Raw genomic sequence first — 14717 nt, 5'->3', positions numbered from 1 at the left:
TACAGTGATTTTCAGCTTCTAGGGATCCCACAGGTATGGCATATACATACAGTGGGGATCAAAAGTTTGGGCACCCCAGCTAAAAATTTGTATTAATGTGCATAAAGAAGCCAAGGAAAGATGGAAAAATCTCCAAAAGGCATCAAATTACAGATTAGACATTCTTATAATATGTCAACAAAAGTTAGATTTTATTTCCATCATTTACACTTTCAAAATAACAGAAAACAAAAAAATGGCGTCTGCAAAAGTTTGGGCACCCTGCAGAGTTAATATCTTGTACTGCCCCCTTTGGCAAGTATCACAGCTTGTAAACGCTTTTTGTAGCCAGCCAAGAGTCTTTCAATTCTTGTTTGAGGTATCTTTGCCCATTCTTCCTTACAAAAATCTTCCAGTTCTTTGAGATTTCTGGCCTGTCTGTCACGCACTGCTCTTTTAAGGTCTATCCATAGATTTTCAATTATGTTGAGGTCAGGAGATTGTGAAGGCCATGGCAAAACCTTCAGTTTACGCCTCTTAATGTAATCCCCCGTGGATTTCGAGGTGTGTTTAGGATCATTATCCATTTGTAGAAGCCATCCTCTCTTTAACTTCAGCTTTTTCACAGATGGCATCAAGTTAACATCCAAAATTTGCTGAAATTTTATTGAATCCATTTTTCCTTCTACTCGTGAGATGTTCTCTGCGCCACTGGCTGCAACACAACCCCAAAGCATGATTGATCCAACCCCATGCTTAACAGTTGGACAGAGGTTCTTTTCATTAAATTCTGTGCCCCTTCTTCTCCAAACGTACCTTTGCTCATTCCGGCCAAAAAGTTCAATTTTAACCTCATCGGTCCACAGAACTTGTTTCCAAAATGCATCAGGCTTGTCTATATGTTCATTTGCAAAGTTCAAACGATGATTTTTGTGGTGAGGACATAGAAGAGGTTTTCTTCTGATGACTCTTCCATGAAGACCATATTTGTACAAGTATCTCTTTATAGTGGAATAGTGTACCACAACTCCAGTGTCTGCCAGATCTTTCTGGAGGGATCGTGCAGTCAAACGTGGGTTTTGAATTGTTTTTCTCACTATCCTGCGAGCTGTTCTGTCTGATATTTTTCTTGGTCTTCCAGATCTTGCTTTAACTTCCACTGTTCCTGATGACTGCCATTTCTTAATTACATTCCGAACAGAGGATATTGACATCTGAAAACGCTTTGGTATCTTCTTATAGCCTTCTCCAGTTTTGTGAGTGTCAACTATTTTCAGTTTCAGTTTTCTAGACAACTGCTTAGAAGAACCCATGGTGCTGATTGTTGGGGCAAGGTCAGATGAGTCTGGGCATTTAAAACCTTTGAGATTGACATAACCTGGTCTTCCCAGACAATGATTGAGAACAATCCATGACGCTGGCAGGTCTCAGCTTTGCAAAGGGGGCAGTGCATGCTATAAATTCTGCAGGGTGCCCAAACTTTTGCAGACGCCATTTTTTTGTTTTCTGTTATTTTGAAAGTGTAAATGATGGAAATAAAATCTAACTTTTGTTGACATATTATAAGAATGTCTAATCTGTAATTTGATGCCTTTTGGAGATTTTTCCATCTTTCCTTGGCTTCTTTATGCACATTAATACAAATTTTTAGCTGGGGTGCCCAAACTTTCGATCCCCACTGTAGGTACTGTACATTGGTCCAAGCTGAATCCATATAACTATGTAAAAATATCCATACTTGGAATTCTTTTTTAATGAAAGATCACTAAACCTCAGAAGGTCTGGTAAAAAAAAAACCTGGCTTATATAAGGAAATTCTAAAAAAAAAAACCTGCAATGTAAAGTGTAGTAATCCTCCCCAAATAAAACCTATTAACTTATGAGTGCTTCAGGCCTTCCAGAAGTATCTGTAAGACCATTGCTGCACACACACAGGACAATCTCCTCTCTCTTATGAAAGACTTGGCATTTGATTCACTGTGTACAGGTGCACATGAACAGTGGTCTATACTGCAAATTTTCATTATGTTATTTTCCAAGCAGCTGAGTGTTATCTAAATTTACTGTCAATAGCCTATTCAGTGAATAGACCATTTCATTAACTGGCTATTATTTGCACAGAAAATGTTGTTCTCTGGAATAAGAAACAAAATGCCTTTTGTCATAGTCCTAGCCTGCTGTTGTATTGCTTGGGATGGGGGCTTGCCAATACACTAATACTCACTGGTAATACCCATCTCTATTCCCTAGTGTGTTCATAAGAATATCACAGCCAAGAATATGCGATTGACAATACAGTCTTTTTTAACCAGTCAACCAGTTGACAGACTTACCCAGTGCCCAGGTGAAGATGCTGAACTGCACCCCTCCCCCACTGCTAATCCATGACGTAGATGGACATACTGCCCTACATGCTCTGGTGAGCCCATTCCCCTCCCCTGGCCCATAGTTGGCATGGAAGGTTCTCTGTAAATGCATGGCCATTTACTTGCTGGGAGGCACTTGAGTGGTTGTGGATGTGTGGGGTGTTTTTTGTGTCAGCTGTGGGTGGTTGGGGCAAGGGGGCAGAGTGTGGGCACATAGATAGATAGACCACCTTATTGTAGATGGTCATTGTATTTAAAAACGTGTATACAAACTGCATTGTATACAGTATATGTATTTTACTTAACAATGCCCCACAATAATATACATTGTTATCAAAAAGAAGCTATATATCAAAAGATGGTCCAAGAATTGTCTTCATGGACATAAAACACCCACATTGATCATGGCACCTGGATACTATGTGATCTAAGCCATTTGGTATTTACACTTAAAGAAACATTAAAGTGATCTTGTCAAAACAAGATAACATCAATTTCTGAAAGTATAAAAACCCACTACCCTTGCTACACACAGTATATCTCTACAGGACATGAACTGGTGAGAAGAACCACTATATGTGGCTGGGTAGTTGTTTGACCCACTGAACTGCTGGGAATTTGCAGTTGTCATGGCAGTGTTTTAAGACATGGGATTTATTCTATTCATTTGATTAATATCTAATTTTGTAGTATGCTAATGTTAGAGGAGCGGTATGGCCAATGCTATTTCATCTACTGTATACTTCCCCTGTGGGTAACAGGATTGCATTTTGTTTTGCACTCCTGTGACCCAGAATCAGAAGACAGTGGTCTAAAGCCCTCTGTAGGCTAACATCACAGAGCTGGTCTGAACTCTGCACGATTAGTGACAATAATGTCAGGATCTGCCCAGATTCACAACACTCTTACCCCCTTCACAGCCCTGTGCTCACTGGAGGGGCAGAGCAGAGAGATGATGATTAACAGTCACTGGCTCTCTGTTCAATGAATACAAGTTCTCGATTTTAAAGGAGACAAGGGACAGATGCAGCATTGGACTGGTGAGTATGATTATTTGTTTTCTTGAAAGTCCCCACTTCTCTTTTGAATGTAGATTTTAGTGATTCTTCACTCTAAAGTGGACCTATCAGTAACTTTTACACAGCTGCATTAAATGCTAGGTTCACCTTTGTTACGTATTTAGGGTGTACCATGTTCCAGCAACCCCTCAGCTGCTGTGATATTCAAAATTGGTGTGGCTGTGTGGAGCTCTGCCCACACAGCTGTGTCATTAATGTCCTGGGATCTGTGAATGAAGAAACTACAAGTCATTTCTGCCACCGTGACAGATGGTCTTGTAGTTTTCAATGGACTGCGAGGACGCTGACGAATGCCCTTGTAGTCCACTGACACATCCTACAGCTTTCTAACAGAAAGCCTGTATAGAGGTAAAGGCAGGAAAGCTGGAGGACATGTCTGTAGGAAATAATAATAGATTTTTTTTCTGCAAAAATATCTGCATTTAGATTTTTTTCCTGGAAGGGGAATCCTTTAATTAATGTCTGACATGTCACAATATACAGCAACATTATATTTGTTCAAAAAAAGTTGTACCTCTTAATATTAACATGCAGTCCTTGATCTTCAGAAGTTGTCAGGCTCAGAGAATCATGCTGACAGTGGAGCAGCTGATAGGGCTGTATAGGGACTGCCAAACGTCAGATGTGGCCCTGGGGTCCACATTTTGCCCAGACCTGCTCTTGATGATACTTGAGCAAAGATAGCACTCTCCTAGAGAGAAAAGCAGGTTAAATAATTGTCAAGGTAAGTACTGTTCTGAGAGGTAATACATGCCTGTAAGTGTTATCCTTATTCAATACTAACAATGCATGTGCTTAAAGTAGAATTTCAGCCAAAAAATAATAATAAATCAATAAAAGATTAAAAAAACACACACCTTCAATCTAGAACTGTCTCACACAGTATTTCTTTTCTGCCCCTGTATGTCCTCGTTTTTTTTTGGGTTTAAACACAGCCAGCATCAATAATCCATTTCCTTTGATCTCTGGCTGTCGTGGACCCCACCCCCTACCTCTGACTGAACAGTGAAGGAGAAGCGGCACAGTGATAAGCTCACCTCTCTGTCCTCTGTATCCTCCTTGTCAGCACATGAACTGATTGGGTTTTTGTGTTGCTTCTTCCTGTCCCACTCTGCACTCTCAAATATATCACACCCACCCCTCACCACAGATGGGATGTCCTTGAGAAAGGGGTCACAACACTGAAAAACGTTCCTGTATTCCACCATTCCACCTCATTCTTTGTATTGGTTTGTCTCCATATTGTGCCCTAAATTTTGCAATTGTTCCCTACCTTTAGCTTGTGTACATGGCGTGCTGCCTCCACTCCAAGCTGGGGTCCAGAGAAGTCACCTCTCCAGAATAAAAGGGGGAGAGGTGTCCTCAAATGGCTCCAGTCATTAAAGTCCTGCAAGAATGTGGACACCACTCAGACCGCTCATGGAATTGTATGGTAAGATGTCCTCAGCCATCACTCCGGCCACATCCTCTGACACGTTCCGCCGTGCCCACCTACCTTTGCTACATCTCACTGCTGTGTACATCTTGCATACTGCATATGGTTCTATCATCATGTAGCCCAGTCTGCAGCCCTGGCAGGAAAATTACTCTGTGTTTGTGCTGCAGAGGGGTCTTTTACATCAGCACAGATGCAGGAGACTCCTATTGCAGAACATAGAGCAACCAGTGTGTAGGCAGGTGCAATCACTTTCCTTCAGTGCAGATGGTGCTCAACTACAGTGGCACTGCAGAGGGAGAGGACGTCAAGAGGAACATATTCCTCTATGGTTTCCTGGTTCACTGGGGAATCTGGTTGGATACTGCCACCCCATGTGACTCTGGTGGCCATCTTGGGTCATGCAGAGTCTGTTTAAAGTGCTTCTAAAGCCTTAAGGTTTTTAACATTAATGAATTATATGCATTAAGGTGAAAAACCTTTTTTATAAGTGCCAAAATGTCCCTATGCCTTACGCCAACGGTCATGTGGCTTCATCAGGGCCAAATGATTCAGGAGGCTACAATTGTTTTACACGGCGTTTTCTGTTCATTGATCATGTGAGTGAAATACTTGTTTTCAATAAATGGTTTTAAAGGATAAAGCACTATTAAGAGGGAACAGAAGAATTTTGAAGAATTGTATATGGATATTTTTGTTTGAGATTTATAAGAGGACTGGACTAGATGTTATTTGAGCACTTGTATATCTATTTATGTATATCTGCGGCACATTTTGGCACTTATAATTAATTTAGCACATTTGTATGAGTATGTGTTAAGTTCAGGCGATCCACATATTGGGAACATATATATTTGGAAAAATATATATCTTTTGGTTTAGCACATAATAAGCGTTCCAGCAGCTCACAACTTTTGATTATAAAGGTGAAAAACCTTCTGTGCTGCAGGACCCCCGCAGCCCCCCCTTATTCTTACCTGAGCCCAATCTGATCCAGAGTTGTGCACAGCTATGGCCGCTGTCTCCCTCCTCCCTGGGCAGATTGATAGCAGTGGGAGCCATTGGCTCCCGCTGCTGTCAATCAAATGCTGTGCTGAGGGAGTGTGGGGGTCAATGGAAGCAGATAGGGTGGCTTGGGAGCAAGCCCACATGGGTGCCTCCATCAAAAGTCTCTTTACATGGAAAGAGGCTTTCTATGGGAACACCCACTGAAGAGGAGGAGCCAGGAGCATGGGCGGGTTACCCAAAAAGAGGAAGATCGGGGCTGCTATGTGCAAAACCATTGACAGGGCACTTAAGTATAACATGTTTGTTATTTTAATTAAAAAAAACAAACTTTATTGTCACTTTAAGATCCTGTCTCTTGGGCTTGGCGTGCAATTTTGCGAGTGGACAAGGCAGGGACAGGTTACACGTCTGTCAGGGAAAATTAATAGAGAAAGGTTCCAGATAAGTGTTGTCAGAATAGGGGCATGCTATCCTTCCGAGGAATCCTTCCCCATTGGGCTCAGACAGGACAGGCTGCATTCCACCCCTGAGGGCAGATGCTGTTGGTGCATCAGAACCTGCTCTGCTCTACATTTTTGGCACAGAACTGTGTGTGTTCACTGCCAGGAACCTTCCCCCTGGGCTGTTGTATCTTCAAGCTGTTTCTTCAATACAAGTTTGTTGATTGCAACAGGTCTAAGTGTGTTCTATGCTGCCTCACCACGATACACTCATCCACAAGTTTTAAGCCACGCTTAGGGGGTGCACTGAGGTTGTGAACTGCTAAAGACTCTGAGGAGGAGTGTGAAGGACTGTGGGAGATGTAGTTCCCAAAAAGACAAAGTCTGTACTACAATTTTGTTCTTGGACTTCAACTCCTGGAGGCACTGTACTGAAGAGGAGGAGGGTTTGTAACCTTCCCAGGGTGAGGGAAGGAAGGAGAGACATTGTGCAAAGAAAACCAAAGCTGGAAGGGGACTGCTCCTCCTGGGTGAAAGATGGACACAGTGGCAGGCATTCCAGAACATTATATGACATTCTGAATCCTGGTTGAGTCTGCTGCCTGGATGAAGAGTGCTGAGGACACTAACCTGGATACACTTTGCCAATGACCAGGAGAGTTTTCTGCTGACACAGAGTGGTGAGAGGCCCCTGGTCAACTCACCTTGCTAAAAGAGGGACAGAGTTGTCTGTAAGGAATAGAGTGGCAGTGTCTGCACCAGATCTTAAAGGGACATTACCATGAGTGCTCCACCATAATGGTTGAACCCCAAAGAGTTGGGCAGGAGAATAAGTACGGAAGCATACTACTGACTCCTGAACATTCATTGTAAAATATGTATACATATATATATATATATATATATATATATATACATATATATATATATATATATATATATATATATATATATATATAATATTGAAAACATTATGTGCAAAAGGGGGACAGTACTATTTAGTGTTCTGCACTGAGTAAATGTGTCCACCAAATACTAACGTTCAGGTGCACTTGCAATTTCTATAAAACCCGTTTATAAGATATCTCATTGGATATGTATATCTAACACAATCATAAAGTGTCTAGTGCATATCCATATTCTATATAGCAAAAAACTAAAGTGTCAGGTGCATGTGCATTTTCTACATATCAAATATACATATAACCATCAAATTATTAAAAATGAACAATTGTGAAAAATTAATAAATGTGCAAAGTCTTTAAATCATAATCTTCTTAAGAATCTTCTCTTGCCGCAAAATAAATGTTCTACCACCATGTATATTGAATGAGTTCCAAAGAGATTAAATGATGATATCAACTTATAAAACTCCTTGCTCTGGGACAGGATCCAATTCAAGACACCTTAAGTCACCACCATACTGTGCATCCCCCACCAGATGTACTAAATTGGACTCACCAAAGGATATTGCTAATAAGATTATAAACCAGACCCTCTGGGAATAATAGCCCAAAACTATTTTCTTAGGAGACTCCAGGACATCTTGGACTTATGTTCCACCATAATCAATAGGGGGAAAAGAAGGAAAGAGCTTCCATAGCATAAAATCCTCATACCACTTTATTTATAAAAACGTTCAAAAGCATTCATATTTAAAAGTGTCTCCACTGACACTATTGTATACTGCTTAAGCATGTAGCATGGGCTTGCTTTGCTTGCTATGCCAAACAGTTGGAGCAAGCCCATCATACATGTTTAAGTGGGTCACACTAGATAGCTAAATAGCGCTGCCCCCCTTTTGCACATAATTATTAATGGATACGTTATCAGTTGGATAGCTGCTGTGTTTTACATTATTTACGTATTTCTTTTTTTCTGATTTTTTCCATTGTGCAGTTCTATATATTTTTCTTATTATTGAAAAAATGGCTGATCATGCCAAAAAACTGTATTTTCTTTTGGGATAGTGATCATATGAAGCCATTTAATAAAATAGTTGTTTGGCTCCTTTTTAAATCATAATAACAGAAATCATCCAAAGACACAGATCAAAAGTTTATCAAATTTTATCAAAAGTTTATCAAACGTTTAAGTATGTACCATGGAATGTTTGCCGTTGGTACAGACACACAAGTTGACTTACACAGGTTAAAATGGCAAATAACCACTCATTTCTCACATCTGTGGCTTTTTAAATTGCAATTAGTGTCTGTGTATAAATAGTCAATGAGTTTGTTAGCTCTCATGTGGATGCACTGAGCAGGCTAGATAATGAGCCATGGGTGGCAGAAAAGATCTTTCAAAAGTACTGCATAACAAGGTATTGGAACTTTATAAAGATGGAAAAGGATATAAAAAGGTCCAACATCTTGAATATGCCAGTCAGTTCTGTTCAATCATTTATTAAGAAGTGGACAATCCAGGGATCTCTTGATACCAAGCCAAGATCAGGTAGATCAAGAAAGATTACAGTCACAACTGCTAGAAGAATTGTTCAGCATACAAAGAAAAACCCAAAGGAAACACAGGCTGCTCTGGAAAAAGACAGTGTAGTTGTTTCAAGGAACATGATACGACGATACTTGAAAAAAAATTAGCTGCATGATTGGGTTGCCAGAAAGAAGTCTTTACTGTGCCAATGCCACAAAAAAGCCTGACTACAATATGCCCGATAACACTGTTCAACAGGTAAAAAGTTTTGGGCATAAAATTAGCTAATCTTACATAATTTTGGGGTGCTGAAAACGAAAATGACCCTAAAAAATGTTGATTGGCTCTAGTTTCCATGATATATTCACCCATCTAATGACGTAAGCCATTCAAAATTATGATGCAACTTCAGCTGCATATTGCGCAATTGATACTGGTGACCAATAGAAAATTGCATGTATACTGAGATGATGCAATATTAGCCTTTAATTGCATCACTTCACTGCATAAAAGCTGCAGTATCTGTAGCTGATTGTAGTTCGACAGCGTCTTTACATTTCGTTTTATGCTTATATAGGCTACTCAGTAATGCCTCGAACTTGTGTGAATAAAGCAGATAATTTCTGCTATATCTGCGGTGAAATAACTTTTATCTCACAAAAAAGGAGGATAACAGGAATGATTAAGAAAGCCTACAACTTGTATTTTGGCTGCAAGATAGGAGACCAGGACAAGAGCTGGGCACCACATATATGCTGCAATTCTTGTGGGACGGCACTGGAGCAATGGTTGAATGAAAAAAAGGCATCTATGCCTTTCGCTGTGCCAATGATTTGGAGAGAGCCAACAGATCATGTTAGTAATTGTTACTTTTGTATGGTGCCTCCAATTGTAAAAGGGCTAAATAAGAAGAAAAAGTTATCTGTGCACTATCCAAATATTCCATCTGCAATACGTCCAGTTCCTCATGGAGAGGGGCTACCAATTCCTAAAGCACCAGAATCCTTTGTGGTTGAGTCAAGTGAGGAAGAACCTGAAGCGTGTAGTCACGTGCAGTTGTAAGAGATAGCCCTTTCCTCGAATACAAGAGAAAAGCCAAGAGAAGCAAAACCGACACAAACTGAAGACAAAACTAGTGAGAATCCTAAGTATTAAAATGATTCAACTTAGCTTATGGCTATAATTTTTCTTGGTAATCCTATGCAATATATTATGCCATTTAGGCTTTATGTAGTCAATATCACTTGCTTTATATTTGTGGAAAGACATCTATCTATATAATTATTGTGCATTATGTAGTCATTACGCCTATAGTAGAAAACTTTCCGTTTACAGAAAAACTAGAGCCAATTGACAAATTTCATTGTTATATTTGAACTCAGAATGTGAAATTCATTAAGAAATGGATCCTTTTGTTTCCAAAACTGGCAAAAAATAAAAATTTGTTGAACAGTGTAACACCTTGACACACCTCACAGATCCTTGCACACTTTAATCTGGAGTGATGAGATCAAAACAAAGATTTGTGGCACAACCATAAGAGCTTTGTTTGAAGAGGGGCCAACAAAGTCTATAGTGACAAGAATACCATCCCTGCTATGAAGAATGGTGGTGGCTCATTGATGTTTTGGGGGGGGGGGGTGAGCTCTAAATGAATGCAGCATGTAATCAGAAAATACTAGCAGAAAATTTGCATTCTTCTACACGAAAGCTGCCCATGGGACGCACTTGGACTTTCCAGCACAAGGTCAAGTACAGCAAAAAAAGGTGAAGGTTCTGGAGTGGCCATTACAGTCTCCTGATATCATCGAGCCACTCTGGGGAGATCTCAAACATGCAGTTCATGCAAGACAACCAAAGGCTTTGTATGACCTGGAGGCATTTTGCAAGATGAATGGGCAGCTATACCACCTGCAAGAGATCAGGACCTCATAGACAACAAAAGATTGCACTCTGTCATTGATGCTAAAGAGGGCAATACACAGTATTAAGAACTAAGGGTATGCAGACTTTTGAACAGGGGTGATTCCATTTGTTTACTTGTTGCCATGTTGTGTTTTAGGATTATTCTATTCTGTTATGACCTACAATTGCATGTGAATACCATAAGAAAGAAAATAAACGTGTTTTGCCTGCTCACTCATGTTTTCTTTAAAAAGGTATATGCATCTCTCCCATCCCCCTCCAGTTAGGGTTGCCCTGTACTGCGTTCAGGAATGGTTGTGCTTTATAACAATTATTGCTGCAACGCATTACTCCTATTGCTTAAATATTGTTACTACTCTATGCTGTTTAACCATTGCAATATACTTCTCTTGCCATTCATTCATTTTTGCTATTACTTAACCCAGGGCTGGAAATTTCGAGTCCAGACCTACTAGCCAGGCACAAACCTTACTCTCCACCAGTTGCCCAACCCAACCTTGCCCAGGTCTGCCTCCAACCCCACCCCTGGCCCTGCCCCCAACCACACCCCCTTAAAGCTTATGAAATTACATTTTTCTTTAGAATAAAGTCTAATAGAAAGCTAATTTACATAATCAAGTCTCATAGTGGACAAGAGGCCAGACTGAGCCTAGAACCTAATTTGTTAAACCTATGTAAACGTGTAATGTGTATTCACAGCATCTCTGTTATTATATTAGAAAGTTACATAACACATTTTCTGCCATTAAAGTATTAAAAAAGGACACAACGTGTTAATAACTGGATGTAAGGTCTATCCATAGACATAGGACAATTGTCACCGAATCCTGGCAGACTGCCAGAGGCATCCCCTGGTGACCATTTGTTGCATATACTATGTGTATGTTCATGTCACTGATGTGTGAAGGTATGACACCATGTCTCATGAAGACAACTCTGTATTCTAAAAAGCTTGCACTAAAGTATATTAGGTTAGCTAGCTAAAAGGTGTTGCTTACATTTTCACATCCTTTCTACTATCTATGGCTAATATGGCATATTATTATTACCGTATTGAGTACAGACACCAAGAGAAAGCACTATGCAAGTTTTCAGGTACTACTAAAAGCTATACAACATGTACAATAGGGTGTTTAATAAAAGATTAAACTTTATAAAAACTGTAGGAGTAGAGGATGGACCTCTAACCGTACACAAAGAATGTACAAATAACCATACATAAACTGAACATAATTTCCACAGACCATACCCAAAAATACTTCAAGGTCCCCCAAGGCGGTGGAGAGCAGGCCTCTGCTTGTGTCCCCCGCGGTGATGGAGAGCGGACCTCTCCTCAAGTCCCCTGCGGCGGTGGAGAGGGTGTCTCCTCTCAGCAGAGGAGAGCAGGACCTCTCCTGCACCTGTCCCCTCAGTGGCGCTGCCAGTGAAATGGCGGTGCTGAAGAAGCCAGAAACCGGAAGTTGGAAACTGGAACTCGGCTTCACAATGAGGCTTGGAGCGCAGGTGAAGCCGCTCCATCCATCACCTGTGCTCGACGCTCACCACACAGGAATTTCTGCTCGCATTTGGCGAGTGGGTGAGCAGCTTTTTTAAGCCCGGTCTTAACCAGTTGTGTCATTTCTGGTGTCCTGCACCCTGAGCCATTGGGGTGTTTATACAGATATCTAAGTATACCTTCCCTGCTCAACCAGGTGTGTCAGTGTGTGTGGGCCCAGGCTCTTTCAGGGAAAAGCGCTACAATCATGAAGATTCCTGGGATGTATAACATCAGTTTGGCCTAAGCCAGAATCCAGGAAGCAACCAAAGAAATTTAAAAATAAGGTTAAAGCAAGAAAATAAAAAATACCTTCCTATCTATCTACTAATGCTAGCAGCATAAAGAGTATAAATAGTTAATGTTGATTGAGAGAGTTTAGTTTGGCTGTAAAGAGACCCTGTCACTGACTTAAAAAGTGCCGGTAAAAGAACAAAAAATCAAATGCATTATTATTTTCTTTTTATTGACTTGCAGTATGCCTCTGAACTTGGTAGGGAATTGGCAGTCCAGAAAGAGTCCATTCCCTTATACAGCCCTCACTTCTTTGCACACCATAGCTCTCCTCTTCTTGAACTGTCCAGGTACCATCTTTGCTGACCCCGCTCCTCCACTCCTTACACCGTTTATGTAGCAGCTGAGGGAGGAGCATAGGGTAATACTATAAAATGTTGCTTGAGTGACAAGTCTGAGTCTGTTGGTGCTGCTGACATATCATTCCAGTTGGTGGTACCCAACAGCAGCCTCTAGTTTTGTCTACACAAGGGAAGCTATTATAATTAAATAACTTGCTTAAACCACTTGCCGACCACAGATAGCTGAATGACGGCTTCACCATGGCCGTTCAGTTCTGGGAGGGCATCATATGACGTCCTCCCAGAATGCATTCTCCTGTGCGCCCCAGGGGGTGCGCATCCGGGATCTCTGGGATCGCTGTGTCCTATGGACACAGCTGATCATGTGATGTGGTAAAAGGCCAATCACAGCAGCCTTTTACCACGTGTCCAATGGCACACTAATCACCAGGAAATGCAATTGCCGGTTATCTGCTACACTTTCCTCACACTGTCACAGTGTGAGGAAAGTACTGCTGAGAACTGGCAGTTGTCAGAGGAGGGATTGACACCGATCTTTAGGACACTGATGATCAGTGCCCAGTAATGCCACCCACCTGTACTGCCCACAAGTGCCCAGCAGTGCCGCCCACAAGTGCCCTGCAGTGCCACCCAACTGTGCCCAGCAGTGCAACCCATCTGTGCCAATCAGTGCCCAGCAGTGCCACCCACCAGTGACCATCAGAGCAGCCCAGCAGTGCCACCCACCAGTGCCGCCCAGCAGTGCCACTCATCAAGGCCAGCAGTGCCGCCAGTCAGTGACCAGCAGTGCCGCCAGTCAGTGCCGTCAGTCATTGCCCATCAGTGCCACATATCAGTGCCCATCATCAGTGCCAGCTCATCGGTGCCACCTATCAATGCCCATCAGTGCCACCTATCAGTGCTGCCTATCAGTGCCCATCAGTGCTGCCTATCAGTGCCCATCAGTGCTACCTCATCAATGCACATCAGTGAAGGAGAAAAATTATCTGTTTGCAAAATTTTATAATAGAAACAAAGAAAAACTTTTTTTTAAATTTTTTGCTCTTTTTTTTATTTATAGCGCAAAAAATAAAACACCCAGCGGTGAGTAAATACCACCGAAAGAAATCTCTATTTGTGTGAAAAAAATGTCATTTGGGTATAAAGTTGCTTGACCGCGCAATTGTCATTCAAAGTGCGACAGTGCTGAAAGCTGAAAATTGGCCTGGACAGGAAGGGGGAATAAGTGCCTGGTAGGCAAGTGGTTAAAAATGATTTCACCCTTTTTCAGTAAAATTTGAGAACATCCCACTAAATGTTTGTTTTCTGTTCCCATCCACACAGCATACCAAAAAAAAATATTTCTTACCTTGATGTTTCTTGCAAGACCTCATGGCTGACTGTGAGAGTAATAAAGATGTGCCAGCCCAGTACAGACAGGGTTAATTATGCAAAATACAGCTGCCCAGCCCCCTCATAACACAGAAAACTAGAAGGATTTTTCAGTGCTGGATTATCAGAAAAGAGCAGCTACAAAAGGTAAGCTGCAAATGTATATAATGTGAATGGGAACGTGTAACAAATGTAATGTAGATGTTATTCCAAATTGGCTGCATTAATTTCATATACAGTATAATCCTATAGGAAGATTGTTGTTGAAATGAATGTTCTGGCAACAAGGACTCTTTAACCACTTCACTACTACCAAAAAGTTTAAAACGGCAGAGCAGTGGATTTGGCGTTTTAGAGCACCAGGCAAGAACACAATCCCTGTATTTATACTTTCATTAGACAGCACAGATTGTAGGCAAAATGCACAGAGCCAATCTGAGTGGCTCTGTGCCTTATGATTACTGTGATTGACAAATCACAGCAATTACAAAAGTATGCACTACTACTGTTTAGATTCGACAGCCCAACCCTTCCTCTCATAGCAGAGGAA

General features: G+C 41.2%; 1 long non-coding RNA gene across 2 annotated transcripts in view; it reads right to left on the bottom strand.

Moving 5' to 3' along the window:
* LOC149455043 (uncharacterized) overlaps positions 1 to 14717 on the bottom strand; it is a 63695-nt gene that overhangs the window by 46938 nt on the left and 2040 nt on the right. For both annotated transcript variants that reach the window (XR_016314120.1, XR_016314119.1), the window contains exon 2: positions 3939 to 4115. This is a non-coding gene — a long non-coding RNA (uncharacterized LOC149455043). The remainder of the gene's footprint in view (positions 1 to 3938; positions 4116 to 14717) is intronic.

Source organism: Staurois parvus, unplaced genomic scaffold (genome assembly GCF_062004578.1).
Source record: "Staurois parvus isolate SC_StPar_1 unplaced genomic scaffold, SC_StPar_1.0 ptg000409l, whole genome shotgun sequence".
Taxonomy (NCBI): Eukaryota; Metazoa; Chordata; class Amphibia; order Anura; family Ranidae; genus Staurois; species Staurois parvus.
The sequence above is the reverse complement of the archived record's forward strand: the minus strand, read 5'-3'. Positions and strand labels throughout refer to the sequence as shown.